We start from the raw sequence: 12,774 nt of genomic DNA, 5'->3' as shown, positions 1-12,774 counted from the left end.
TGCAGATGGATCTGTTGGGATCTGTCCAGAATGAACAGAAAGCCGAGTATTTGGAGAAGCAAAGTCTCCTAATCTGCAAATGTAACAATCAGAAATATTCTTTTTTGATTCTTACATTTTTTTCCCAGAGAGCATGGCTGTCTCCATGTGCCTCAAGTGGTTGCATAACAGATAAAAATCTTCTGCTCCTCTGTCTCCAATACATAGTCTGTCTGTCTCTCAATTCTGCTCTTCTCATGGGCGCAGCCAAACAAAGCATGCAAGTACTGAGTTCATAGAGGATTATTTTCATGCGAGTTGCAGTTTGGAAGCAGCCAAAGTTTAAGTGGATAGAATCCTTTTATTTATTTTTATTTTATTTAGTTTGTCAAACATGTACAAGATAACAGGTATAAATATAAACATGGACATGAGCACACGAAATGAGTACAAATAAATGGGGACAGTGGAACAAGGATGGTAGGCATGCTGGTGCGCATATGCACGCCCCCTTATAGACCTCTTAGGAATGGTGTGAGGTCCACGGTAGACAGTTTAAGGGTGTTTGAGGAAGTAAAAACGTATTTAGGTAGAGCATTCCAGGCATTGACGACTCTATTTGAAGTGGTCTGAAGAGTGAAGTTAGAATTTCACTCTATATTGAAAATACGCTGAAGTTGTATTTTCTGCAGTCGACTTTGGAGTGGTTTACCATGGGTTTGTATCTATTGTTTGCCCGTGTATTATTGCGGTTGAAGCTGAAGTAGTCATTGACAGGTAGGACGTAGCAGACAATTTTGTGTACTATGCTTAGGTCAGACCATAGCCGGCGTAATTCAAGGTTGTCCAAGCCCAAAATTTCAAGCCTGGTGGCATAAGGTATTCTATTGTGAGCAGAGGAGTGGAGTACTCTTCTCGTGAAATACCTCTGGATCCATTCGATTGTATTAATGTCCAATATACAGTGTGGTTACCAGAAGGGAATAAGGGTATCAGCTACCTTCTTTGTCTTCCAGGCCTACTCAGCAGTTGTGGAATGCTGCCGGTTTAACAACTAGTTTGGTGAGTGTGCGCTTTGTGCTTAAGGCGCTTGCGCGGAGTGCTGAAAATGGAGCATTTAGAAGCTCAGCTGCTTAACTTTCAAGTCAGCAATGGTAAGTAGAACAGTGAGGGGCGGGGAGGGGAAATCAGCTGTGCCGCTTGATTGAGATGAGCTACAAAGAAGGAAATAAAGGACAGGATACAGTGGGGGTGGGTGGGTGGAGCCAAATGATCATCGGCACTACTGGTTCACCTGAACTGGTCTAAACTGGCTGAATACCACCTCTGCTATTCAGGAGAAGCAAGGACATCATTTGAAAGAGGTGTCCATGCCTGTTTAGAAACAAGCTTCACTACATCGCTTTTTCCATCCTCCCAGAAGATGTAGCAGTGAAATCAAGCCAGGACATTTAGTATCAATGCAACACAAGAAATAGACAAACATTCTAGGTGCTTTTCGATGCCTGGAATCCAGAATTTCTCCATTTGCCCTTTCATACTGAGGGCATGCATTTTTCTGAAAGCCAATGAGAATAACCTGGAGAAAAAGCAGAGTGGTTATAAAGTACCGTACCTTGCCAGAGGTAATCATTTAGAAAAGGATGTGGCTGAGAAAACTTGCCAGGCAAATTAAGAAGGTTCTGCCAACTTCTTTATTTTCTGCCCAATATAAAACCATCTACAGAAATATTTTCCCCACTAGAATATTTGGATAAATCGTTATTCACGGTGTGCAATACTGTACCCATCAAATGCAAATCCAACATAATTTTACCAAATATATTTTCAGCCAAGATATAGTAGAACAGAGGTCTCCAACCGTGGCAACTTTAAGCCTGGAGGACTTCAACTCCCATAATTCTCCAGGAGTTGAAGTCCTCCATGCTTAAAGTTGCCAAGGTTGGAGACCCCGTAGTAGAATTGCACCTTCTTAAACCCAATTTAATGATAATTTAAAATCAGATATCATTGCTTGCATTTCTCCGCTTTGATCTCCTCCCCTGCTTCTGACCGCATAATATCTAAACAAAATATTATCCCGGAAAACACATTTGTAATTTGTGGTTTAGGTTGCATGCCAAAGATGGATTGCAAATCTTTCTGCTCTCCTCTTAATCATTGTTCAAACAAATACTCCTGGTAACAGAGGGAATAACTAGCATGAAACTGCAATGGGAAGTAGCGAGCTCAGTCTTTTGTGAACCATGATCAGGTGACCCTTAACAAGGTACAAGAGGATCATGATTTCACAAACAGAAATAAAATAAATAAAATGAACCTTCCATTGATAAAATGGGCAACAAAGCACAAGTGCTTGTAAAAGGAGAGCTGGGCTTTGATTACATAGTTGCATCCTCACCCTGTTTTTATCACAAAGCCAATTGTTTAAAAGATGTTATGGAAGAGGAATAAATTTTACCAAGACTGTGATTGATCTCAACCCTAAAGCCCTGAATTGACTTGCTGCCTTATATGGTGGTTGAAGATGGTGTCTCAGCTGTACTATGGAAGTAAGAACCAGCAGGTCATCTGGTCAGTTTCTATAAATAGTTTACTGAAGAAAGCAGCATCTTCTTCAGCTGCACAAGTGAATGTCAGAGCAGATTGTCTTGACTGACAAGAAGATAACCCCAAAGGTGAATGAAATAATACTCAATAGTAAGTATAAAGCAAGTATAATATTCTCTTTAAGCCCAATGAATTGGAGCTTGGAATATTGTCTCTGATCTGATTAAATTCATGCCAGAAGAAAGAATACCACAATTAGGAACAGTGAGGTATTAAAGAGTCCTTTTTTGGCTGCTTTTGCTTTCCACGCATAATTCAGAGCTTAAGAACAGATTCTAACTATTTGAAACAGCTCCTACTCAATAGATTGTGAGGTCTGTGAGATCATTCACACAATCAGTAGGTCCTTAAGAAAATGTACAGCTGCTACCTTTTTATTCATGAAGATACAGCTTGGTCACCTTAATAAAGATGTTTCCATTATTCTTTTTGTCTACTTGATGTGAACAGTATAGTAGCAGGATTCTGGGAAAATTCTGGGATTTTGAACAACTTGATGCAAAGATGTATTTTTCAACTAATCTCATCAATCCAACTCATTAAAACTACCATTTGGGAACTAAAGAAAACCATGACTAAGGGACCTCAAGATTCTATTCCTCTTATTTTTATCCATGAGAGTGGGGCAATGATCCTTATTTCAATTAACAAGTCTCTCTGGTTACCTTTAAATAACATGAAATGTTCCACTTCCACTTTTTTTTTTTAGCTTGATTGTAGTCTTGAGGAGTCAGTGTGATTTGGGGGTCTAGAAGGTTGTTTCTACTCTATCATCAGAAGGCATTTTTCAACAAGGCCACAGTCCTGTGGGTGGGCAGAAAGATGGATGGATAGACAGACAGACAGACAGACAGAAAAGGGAGTTTCCTCTATGGGTTTCCAATAATTGTTATGCGGGTTCACATTCCATTCATCTGAAGGACTGGGATAATAATTAGAAACAGGCACTGGCTATTTTAATACCTCTAGCATCCACAAACATGTGCCAATGTATTTTCTCACATGCCTCAGTACCCACTGCCCCTGGAGAGAAGCTGTGGTCATTTACTGTTCTAAGCTCAGCTTTGCAGGTAGGATCCTTTTCCAAGGAAAGATTTTTCTGATTGCTGGTTTCAGAAGTGGAATTACTTTATGGTAAAGGGGACTGTTCTTCCTCCCTTTCCAACTGGCATAATTTATGTTCAGGAGAAATTGGTGTGGGGTCCAATCCAACTTTGAAAAGCCTCATCTGGATGGAACCGTGGTAGTTGGACACTGAAGAAGCCAGGCGATGAATTAAACCCCTCCGCTTGGCTGTAGGATTTACTTTGTGGTCCAGAAAAGTATAAACTATCAGGATAAAAATGCCTCATGGTGACCCAGATGGATCATTTGAATATTCCCCTAGAAAGACTAAGGAATGTGGCTTCTGCATTCCATGATTAACTGTACTGAGAATGAGCTTACAAAGAAAGTTTAGATCTTAAACTATGATTATTGACGTATGATAACATGCTGGAGAACAGAGTTCAAATCCCAAAATGAGCATGAAATCACAAGACATCCTTTAGTTGAACACTGAGAATCCCATTTTCCATTTGTAAGGAAAGGGAGCAATCAATATAATATTTTTAGCTATGACATTTTTTATTACGGTAAAGAGATCACAATTACAGTTGTCCTGAGTGGACATCCCCATAGATTTTGACTAACCATTCCTTATCATGTACGTGACATGGTACATGACAAGGAGCTCAGGAGGATCCCGTTCAGGTCTCCACTGCCTGGTTGCACCATAAAGCTTGTTGGTCCCAGAATCAAAATGATTTCCTTAAGCAATAGCAATAGCATTTAGACTTATATACTGCTTCACAGTGCTTTTACAGCCCTCTCTAAGCGGTTTACAGAGCCAGCATATTGCCCCCAACAATCTGGAATCTCATTTTACTGACCTTGGAAGGATGGAAGGCTGAGTAAACCTTGAGCCTGGTGAGATTTCAAGCAGCCAAATTGCAATCAGCCAGCAGTAAGCAGAAGTATCCTGCAGTACTGCATTCTAACCACTGCGCCACCACAGCACCTATGTGAAGACATAGCACTAATCGTGTCTTAATTTTAAATACTATAAACATATTTTTAAATAATTTTTAAATTTGTTTGCTTTATTTTTTTTTAAAAGAAAGGTTGCTAACATGACATTATTTGAAACAGTTTATTCCAAAAGGATTTGGTTTTTTTTATTTATTTTATTTATTTCATCAAGCGTGTATTTTATGACAGATACAAATGTAAACATAATTATAAATACACGTAAAGGATACGAATAAAAGAAAATATTAGGATAGGGACGGTAGGCACGCTGGTGCGCTTGTGCATGTCCCTTACAGACCTCTTTTTATTATTATTATTATTATTATTATTATTATTATTATTATTATTATTATTATTATTATTATTATTATATTTATTTATTCGATTTTTATACCGCCCTTCTCCCGAAGGACTCAGGGCGGTGTACAGCCAAGGTAAAACAAACAGTGCAATATACAATTAAAATACGAATTAAAAAACTTATTAAATAATTGGCCTAAAACTTTGGAACATATAAAACTAAAACCCATTAAAAATTAATAATAAAAATTTAAAACCAATAAAATTTAAGCCAGCCCCGCACGAATAAATAAATGTGTTTTCAATTCGCGGCGGAAGGTCCGAAGGTCAGGTATTTGGCGTAAACCCAGGGAAAGTTCGTTCCAGAGGGTAGGAGCCCCCACAGAGAAGGATTTTCCCCTGGGGGCCGACAGCCGACATTGCTTGGCGGATGGCACCCTGAGAAGTCCCTCTCTGTGTGAGCGTACGGGTCGGTGGGAGGCATGTGGTAACAGCAGGCGGTCCCGTAAGTACCCAGGCCCTAAGCCATGGAGCGCTTTAAAGGTAGTAACCAAAACCTTTTTTTTTTTTTTGTTTACATTTATACCCCGCCCTTCTCCGAAGACTCAGGGCGGCTTACAGTGTATAAGGCAATAGTCTCATTCTATTTGTATATTAAAGTGCACCCGAAAGACCACAGGTAGCCAGTGCAGTCTGCGCAGGAGTGGTGTTACGTGGGAGCTACGTGAAGCTCCCTCTATCACCCGCGCAGCTGCATTCTGGACTAACTGAAGCCTCCGGGTGCACCTCAAGGTGCACCCCATGTAGAAAGCATTACAATAATCCAAGCGGGAGGTAACGAGCGCATGAGTGACTGTGCACAAGGCATCCCGATCAAGGAAGGGGTGCAACTGACGAACCAGGCGAACCTGGTGGAAGGCCCTCCTGGAGACGGCCGTCAAATGATCTTCAAACGACAGCCGTTCATCCAGGAGAACACCCAAGTTGCGCACCCTATCCTTTGGGGCCAATAACTCACCTCCAACAGTCAGCCGCAGCTGCAGCTGACTGAATCGGGGTGCCGGCATCCACAGCCACTCCGTCTTGGAGGGATTAAGCTTGAGCCTGTTCCTCCCCATCCAGACCCGTACAGCTTCCAAACACCGGGACAGCACTTCAACAGCTTCGTTGGGGTGGCCTGGGGTGGAAAAGTACAGCTGAGTATCATCAGCGTACAGCTGGTATCTCACCCCAAAGCCACTGATGATCTCACCCAGCGGCTTCATATAGATGTTGAACAGAAGGGGCGAGAGAATCGACCCCTGTGGCACCCCACAAGTGAGGCACCTCGTGGCCGACCTCTGCCCCCCTCTCAATACCGTCTGCGACCGGTTGGAGAGATAGGAGGAGAACCACCGATAAACGGTGCCTCCCACTCCCAGTCCCCCCAACCCGCGCAGCAAGATACCATGGTCGATGGTATCAAAAGCCGCTGAGAGGTCTAATAGGACCAGGGCAGAGGAATAACCCCTGTCCCTGGCCCTCCAGAGATCATCCACCAACGCGACCAAAGCTGTCTCCGTGCTGTATCCGGGTCGGAAGCCGGACTGGAACGGGTCTAGATAGACGGCTTCATCCAGGTATTGGGGTAGCTGCCGCGCCACAGCACTCTCTACAACCTTCGCAACAAAGCGAAGGTTGGAGACCGGACGTTAATTACCCAAAATAGCTGGGTCCAGGGAGGGCTTCTTGAGGAGGGGTCTCACCACCGCCTCTTTCAAGGCGGCAGGGAAAACCCCTTCCAACAAAGAAGCGTTGATAATCCCCTGGAGCCAGCCTCGTGTCACCTCTTAGGAATGGGGTGAGTCTACAGTAGACAGTCTAAGGTTAAAGTTTTGGGGATTTGGGGAAGAAACCAGAGATAGGTAAAGCATTCCAGGCGCTGACAACTCTGTTACTGAAGTTGTATTTTCTGCAGTCTAGTCTGGATCAGTTTACCATGAGTTTGTATCTACTGTGTGCTCTTGTATTGTTTTGGTTGAAGCTGAAGTATTCATTGGCTGGTAGGACATTGTAGTGGATGATTTTATGTACTATGCTTAGGTCAGACCAAAGATGGCAATACAAGGCCTGCTTAAACACACTATTTGGTGGACGTTAGCATTGGTTTGCGTTCAATTTGTTCAATAAAAATTAAATGCTGATATGCTTTAGCATCCTAGTGGACTCCTTGATACAGACGGCTCATTCCCACCCAACACTACTTTCTTCCTCTGTATTCCTTACTGACTATGATTCATAATCTCCCATAGATATCAACTCCATGTCATCTAATATCGAAAGCCCAACTGGCCTCTCTGAATGTTTATTCTTTCCTGACCATTTTTGGGTTTCAGATTTTTATATCTATTCTAAGCACTCGGTGGGGGCGGGGGGCGGGGAAAGGATCCAAATAGCTTATTCGCTTTTGTGAATAGTAGCAGTCCAATACAGAACTGTTGTCTATATTTTAGAAGGCATTGAAAGACCCAAGTTTTGCTTGAACTGAGAATGAAACCCGCCCTGTAAAACATGAGAAACTAGCCTCAGACCACACACACACACGCGTGCGCGCACACACACACACACAGATCACAGCAATTGCTGAACTCCGGCTCACTCCCTTCGTCATTCTCTCCACCTCCCCTCCTGCCATCGTCCCTCCCTCCTTCTCCTCCAAAACAAGATGATGACTGACATTAAATCCTTTAAGCATCGGACTACAATGAATGGCAAAAGGAGGTTTTCAGAGCTTAGGCGGCTGATTGTTAGCAATGAGCTGATGAAAAAATGGATTACTACAGTATGTGCTTGCCACAGTGAAGAGGAAAGTCACTAAAATCCTTTCCCCACCGCATGCTCTTTTTTTCTTTTCCCAAAAGAAAAGGCAGCTGATCTGTATATTGTTGTCTTTTCAAGTATGCCTCCAACGCTAGGGGGGAGGGGTTGAAAGGGAGTCCTGGGCACTTTTCTTATGGTTATTTGTAAAGGCAAGCTAGAAGAAATAAAGTTTGAAAATGGCTTCACCTGGTACTCCGCGCCTTTGTTTGGTAGCTTTAAAAAGGCACTGTATTTTTGTGCTCTCTAGTTTTATTTTTGGTGCTACTCATTTGTCATTTCCAGGCAGTGCTATTTTTATTTCCTTGAAAAATTGTTATAATTTTGACAATACAAAGAGCCAATACACAAAACTTGGAGAGAAGCATGATTCACATTGATGCAATTTCATGCTATCTCTTTATCAGCTGTTTTCTCCAATTAAGGGACTAAAATGTCTATCATCTATCTGTTGCCTGCCTGCCTGGCTGCCTGCCTATCCATCCATCCATCCATCCATCCATCCATCCATCCATCCATCATCTATCTGTATCTCTATCTATCCATCTATCCATTATACCTTCACACTTCTGTTATGTATTAAATATACATTTCATACATAGTATACGTTTTGACATATTATAGTAAGATATTTGATGTTAAGGAATGACTGAACTAAAAAGAAACAATTCCTTACATTGGTTTTTAGTAGTACTGAGGGAACACTGAGTTCTACAGGAAGATGGTAAAGAAAGCAGTTATGGGAAGCCCACAGAAATGGGGTCTTCTCTAACATGACTTAGCTCTATCCAAGAGCATTTTTAGAAGATGGATCTATACCAGGGCTCTCCAACCTTGGCAACTTTAAGACTTGTGGATTTCAACTGCCAGAATTCCTCAGCCAGCAAAACTGGCTGAGGAATTCTGGGAGTTGAAGTGCACAAGTCTTAAAGTTGCCAAGGTTGGAGAGCCCTGATCTATACCATGTGAACAGAACACATGGTACTATAACATGAGGGTTTTATCTGCCCTTATATTTGACAGAGCTTTGCCACTTTTTTTCTGGTTGCATCATTTTTTGGTAAGGAAACAAAAATGCTATTATCGCTCTATGTAAGCACTTATCTTGCTCTACAATACAGTTTTATTTACTTTATTTTATTTATTTGTCACAACAGTATATATAAGCATAAGCATTAAAAAACTATACAATATATAAGCATATATATAAGCATAAGTATGTAATAACTATATGAAATTGGATACAATCAAGGGAACATTAGGACAGGAACGGTAGGCACGCTGGTGCTCTTATGCACACCCCTTCTTTATGATCAGGGCAAGATGTAACCAACAGAAGGAGGCAACTTTCCCTTTTGGTGGTCTGCTATCTGATGGAAAAAAACAAGTGTTGGAAAGTTGAGATTTTCTAATAATATAACCATATATACAAATGTTGCCCTGCAAAAGACTTTTTTTAAAAAAAGGCATTCAGTGACATTGGCAAGATCATCTAGTGAGGGAAACATTCATTGTTGGGATTGGAAACTGGTACAAAAATATTCTCAAACACTAAACTAAAAGTGGGTAAGAAAGGTAACCTTCAGTATGGAATGGAACAACTTGCCACAACCAACTTGTTGATGATCCATCTCATTTGCTCCCAGTTACAGTATTTTTCTGTCTATAAGACGCACTCCCCCCCCAAAAAAAAGTGGGTGGAAATGTCTGTGCATCTTATAGAGTGAATGTTGCTGAAGCCCTGCCCACCTGCTGGCCCCCACCTTTCAGAAGTTTTTGGCCTCCATGCATCCCATTTTTGGCCTCTGCATGCCCCATTTTTGGCTTCTGTGCACCCCATTTTTGGCCTCTGCGTGTTCCATTTTTGGCCTGTTCCAGGTGGCACAGGTTGCCATTTGCTGCCGATCTGGTGGTATTCTGGGAGGCCGCCAATCAGCTGCTCATGCTAAATCAGGCTGCGGTAATCTGCTGAAGCTGACCAGGCTGTTTGCTTTTTGCTGCAAGGACACGAGCCAGATGAATACCGATGGATGCTGGGAGGCAAATGCAGATATTTTTTTTCTTGTTTTCCTTCCCAAAAGTTAAGTGCATCTTATAGTCTGGAGCAGTGGTAGTCAACCTGGTCCCTACCGCCCACTAGTGGGCGTTCCAGGTTTCATGGTGGGCGGTAGGGGTTTTGTCCGATACTGAAGTTCTTTCCTTTTTTTTAAATTAATTGACTTTTTAAAAAATTTTCATAGCATTATTTAAAAACATTTTCATTAGGTTTTCATAAAATTCCCCGTGACAATTTAAATTTCTGAAAATATACTATTTGTATCGCCCATGCATAAGTTTAGTTCACGTTATGTAAGTGAAACTAAATGGCACTATAGTGTGACTGCAAACAAAAGAGCCTCATCCCAGAATAGCTCACGCATCTCCCCACCACCACTCAGCTGTAACAGACAAGCAGAGCTGGTAGCCGGCGCCCCCCCAACCCAATCCACGATGCGCGAGAGGCATGCACAGATGACGATACACAGTGCATTACTGTGGAACTGGTGGGCGGTTAGAAAATTTTACTATTAACAGAGATACAAAAGTGGGCGGTAGGTATAAAAAGGTTGACTACCCCTGGTCTGGTGGATCTAATAGTGCAAAAAATACAGTAATTAGAACAGTTGTGGACTGTTAGGGATAATCTCACATTCTTTGGATATGCAGGGCTGAAACAAGTGATGGTGGGTCAGAGCAAAGGTAGACAGATCCACCATTCTTTCTTTTCCTGGAACCCCATTTATTTATTTTAATTCCACTTTTCAAACACCTAGACTTGATTCATACAACATGCTTAACTCGTTCAGGCACTAACCAATTAGTATGTTTTTAACTTTAGGATATGATAGCACACAATCAATCCAACGGGGGAAAGTGTTGTCTGGTATGTCACAAGTTCTCGAACTCAAAAAGAATTGGCAAGGCTTCGTTGTAATGATCCCCCTTCACCCCACTGAGCAGGTAGGCAGCATTGAAAGTGGCTTAGGCATTACATCTGAACAGTATTTGAAAGCAAACTGTGATTCTCAAACATTGGTGGTGACTTTTTCAAGAGTTCCTTATGCTCTTAATCTGCTGTTCATCTTCATTTCATTTCTTCAGAGCAGGGGTCTCCAATCTTGACAACTTTAAGACTTGTGGATTTCAATTCCCAGAACTCTGGGAATTGAAGTCCATAAGTCTTAAAGTTGTCATGATTGGAGACTCCTGCTTCAGAGGACTGACCAAGGTCTAAGCATTACAGAACTCTACAGTTGATTGGGTTAAGTTCATATATTCACACTAGTCCGAGCACAATTTTGGATTAAACATTCTTTCAGGTTGACAAAGTCTAATGGAGCCTTCACTAATCTGGTAAAGTACACTTCATGACTTTATTAAAGTAGCATTTCTTTAAAATGTGAATCAACTCCAGGGTGTCACCAGATGGTGCCTTTCTGAGCACCCTTAGAAATTTGATGCCAGAATATGTTGAATAATTCCAATCTAACACCTGAGTGTTTGTTTTCTGTGTGTAACTTACATTTATCATGCCTGGACAGCATCAATGAGCTCTGACCCTCACTGCAAATAGAATTGCTACTGAATGGAGGAAATTGTAAATGCGTGCAGATGAACATGCAAACCCCAAGTTGGAAGGGAAAGAACATAAGGGCTATGACTGTTATTTCACTGTGGCTGTGCTTGAAAAAAAAGGGCCTAAAGTTGCTTACATACTGCCTTTGATTTGCAAGGTATAGCATTTTATGAGCAGTTGAAGAGAAGTTGATTTTCAGTAAGGTAAGGAAGCAGCTATTTCTTTCCTTGTATTCTTAACTTTGGTGAATGAGAATTCCTGTTTTATTCTTCCTATTAACAATGTATTACTGTATTTTTCAGAGTATAAGACGCACCGGAGTATAAGACGCACTGGAGTATAAGACGCACCTTAGCTTTTGGGGAGGAAAATAAGAAAAAAGCTTATTGGCAGATGGATCAGCCTCCCAGAATACTTCGAATCAGCTGTTCCCAGAGGTGAATTTTAGCAACAGGTTCTTTGATTGTGAGCTCTGTGCCTTGCTTTATTTTGCTTTTTTTTTCTGCCTCTGAAAGCCTCCGAAACAGCTTCAGAAAAAAAGCCTCTGAAGTGCTGTTTGAGAGCTTCTTTTCTGAAGCTTCGTTTCTGATGCTTTTTTTCAGCCTCTGAAACCTCCGTTTGGGAAGCTGGGCGGGGCTACATTCGGAGTATAAGATGCACCCAGATTTTCTCTTTTTTGGGGGAAAAAGGTGCGTCTTACACTCCAAAAAATACGGTATTTTACTTGATTATTTCCTTTATTGCCGTCACGCAATCCCACGCAGTCTGATTTCAACTTCTCCAGAGATTTCAGCAACCTACAAGATCTCATGCAGAGTTGCCTCTGTGCTGCCAGTTTCCAATGTAGTTATTTGATTATTCACTTTATTTTAATGTACCTTCTCTTGATGTATATGTAATTTAATGCAATTTATTTTCCCAAAGGAAAATATAGATATCTATATTTCAACTTGGTAAAACAGGGCATTGTAGAGCAACAATTTTTGAACCAAGGTACCACAAATGGGCTAATTTACAGAATAACTCCTGTGATATTGAAATTTGGCAAATTTTATAAATTTTATAAAATGTTTTATGACCTTAAATATTATTATAAAATAGTTTAGGACATAATGCAAAATATCATAAAATATTTCCTGTGCTGATGTCTGAACATGTTATACAGATCAACTATTTTCGAGACAGATACATTGCTGAATGTATCCCAATTTTGCTAGTGAAGGCAATACATTAAAAGGTCTGTCATTGTTTTTCTAGTTCATACTTAACTTGGAAGGGATATTTTTAAAACAGTTTTATTATGTAGATTGAAAAAAATATTCATTTAAGAAGAATCATTTAAG

The 12,774-nt window shown here is 41.0% G+C and overlaps 1 long non-coding RNA gene across 1 annotated transcript; it reads right to left on the bottom strand.

Moving 5' to 3' along the window:
• Positions 1 to 1,126: 1,126 nt before the first annotated feature.
• Positions 1,127 to 4,912, bottom strand: LOC131190824 (uncharacterized). Its single transcript, XR_009153329.1, has 3 exons — positions 4,521 to 4,912; positions 3,255 to 3,393; positions 1,127 to 1,558 (listed from the first exon to the last, which is right to left on the bottom strand). It is a non-coding gene; the product is annotated as an uncharacterized LOC131190824 (long non-coding RNA).
• Positions 4,913 to 12,774: the final 7,862 nt, after the last annotated feature.

Source organism: Ahaetulla prasina, chromosome 2, assembly GCF_028640845.1.
Source record: "Ahaetulla prasina isolate Xishuangbanna chromosome 2, ASM2864084v1, whole genome shotgun sequence".
Lineage (NCBI taxonomy): Eukaryota > Metazoa > Chordata > Lepidosauria > Squamata > Colubridae > Ahaetulla > Ahaetulla prasina.
This window is presented reverse-complemented; position numbering and strand designations above follow the sequence as displayed.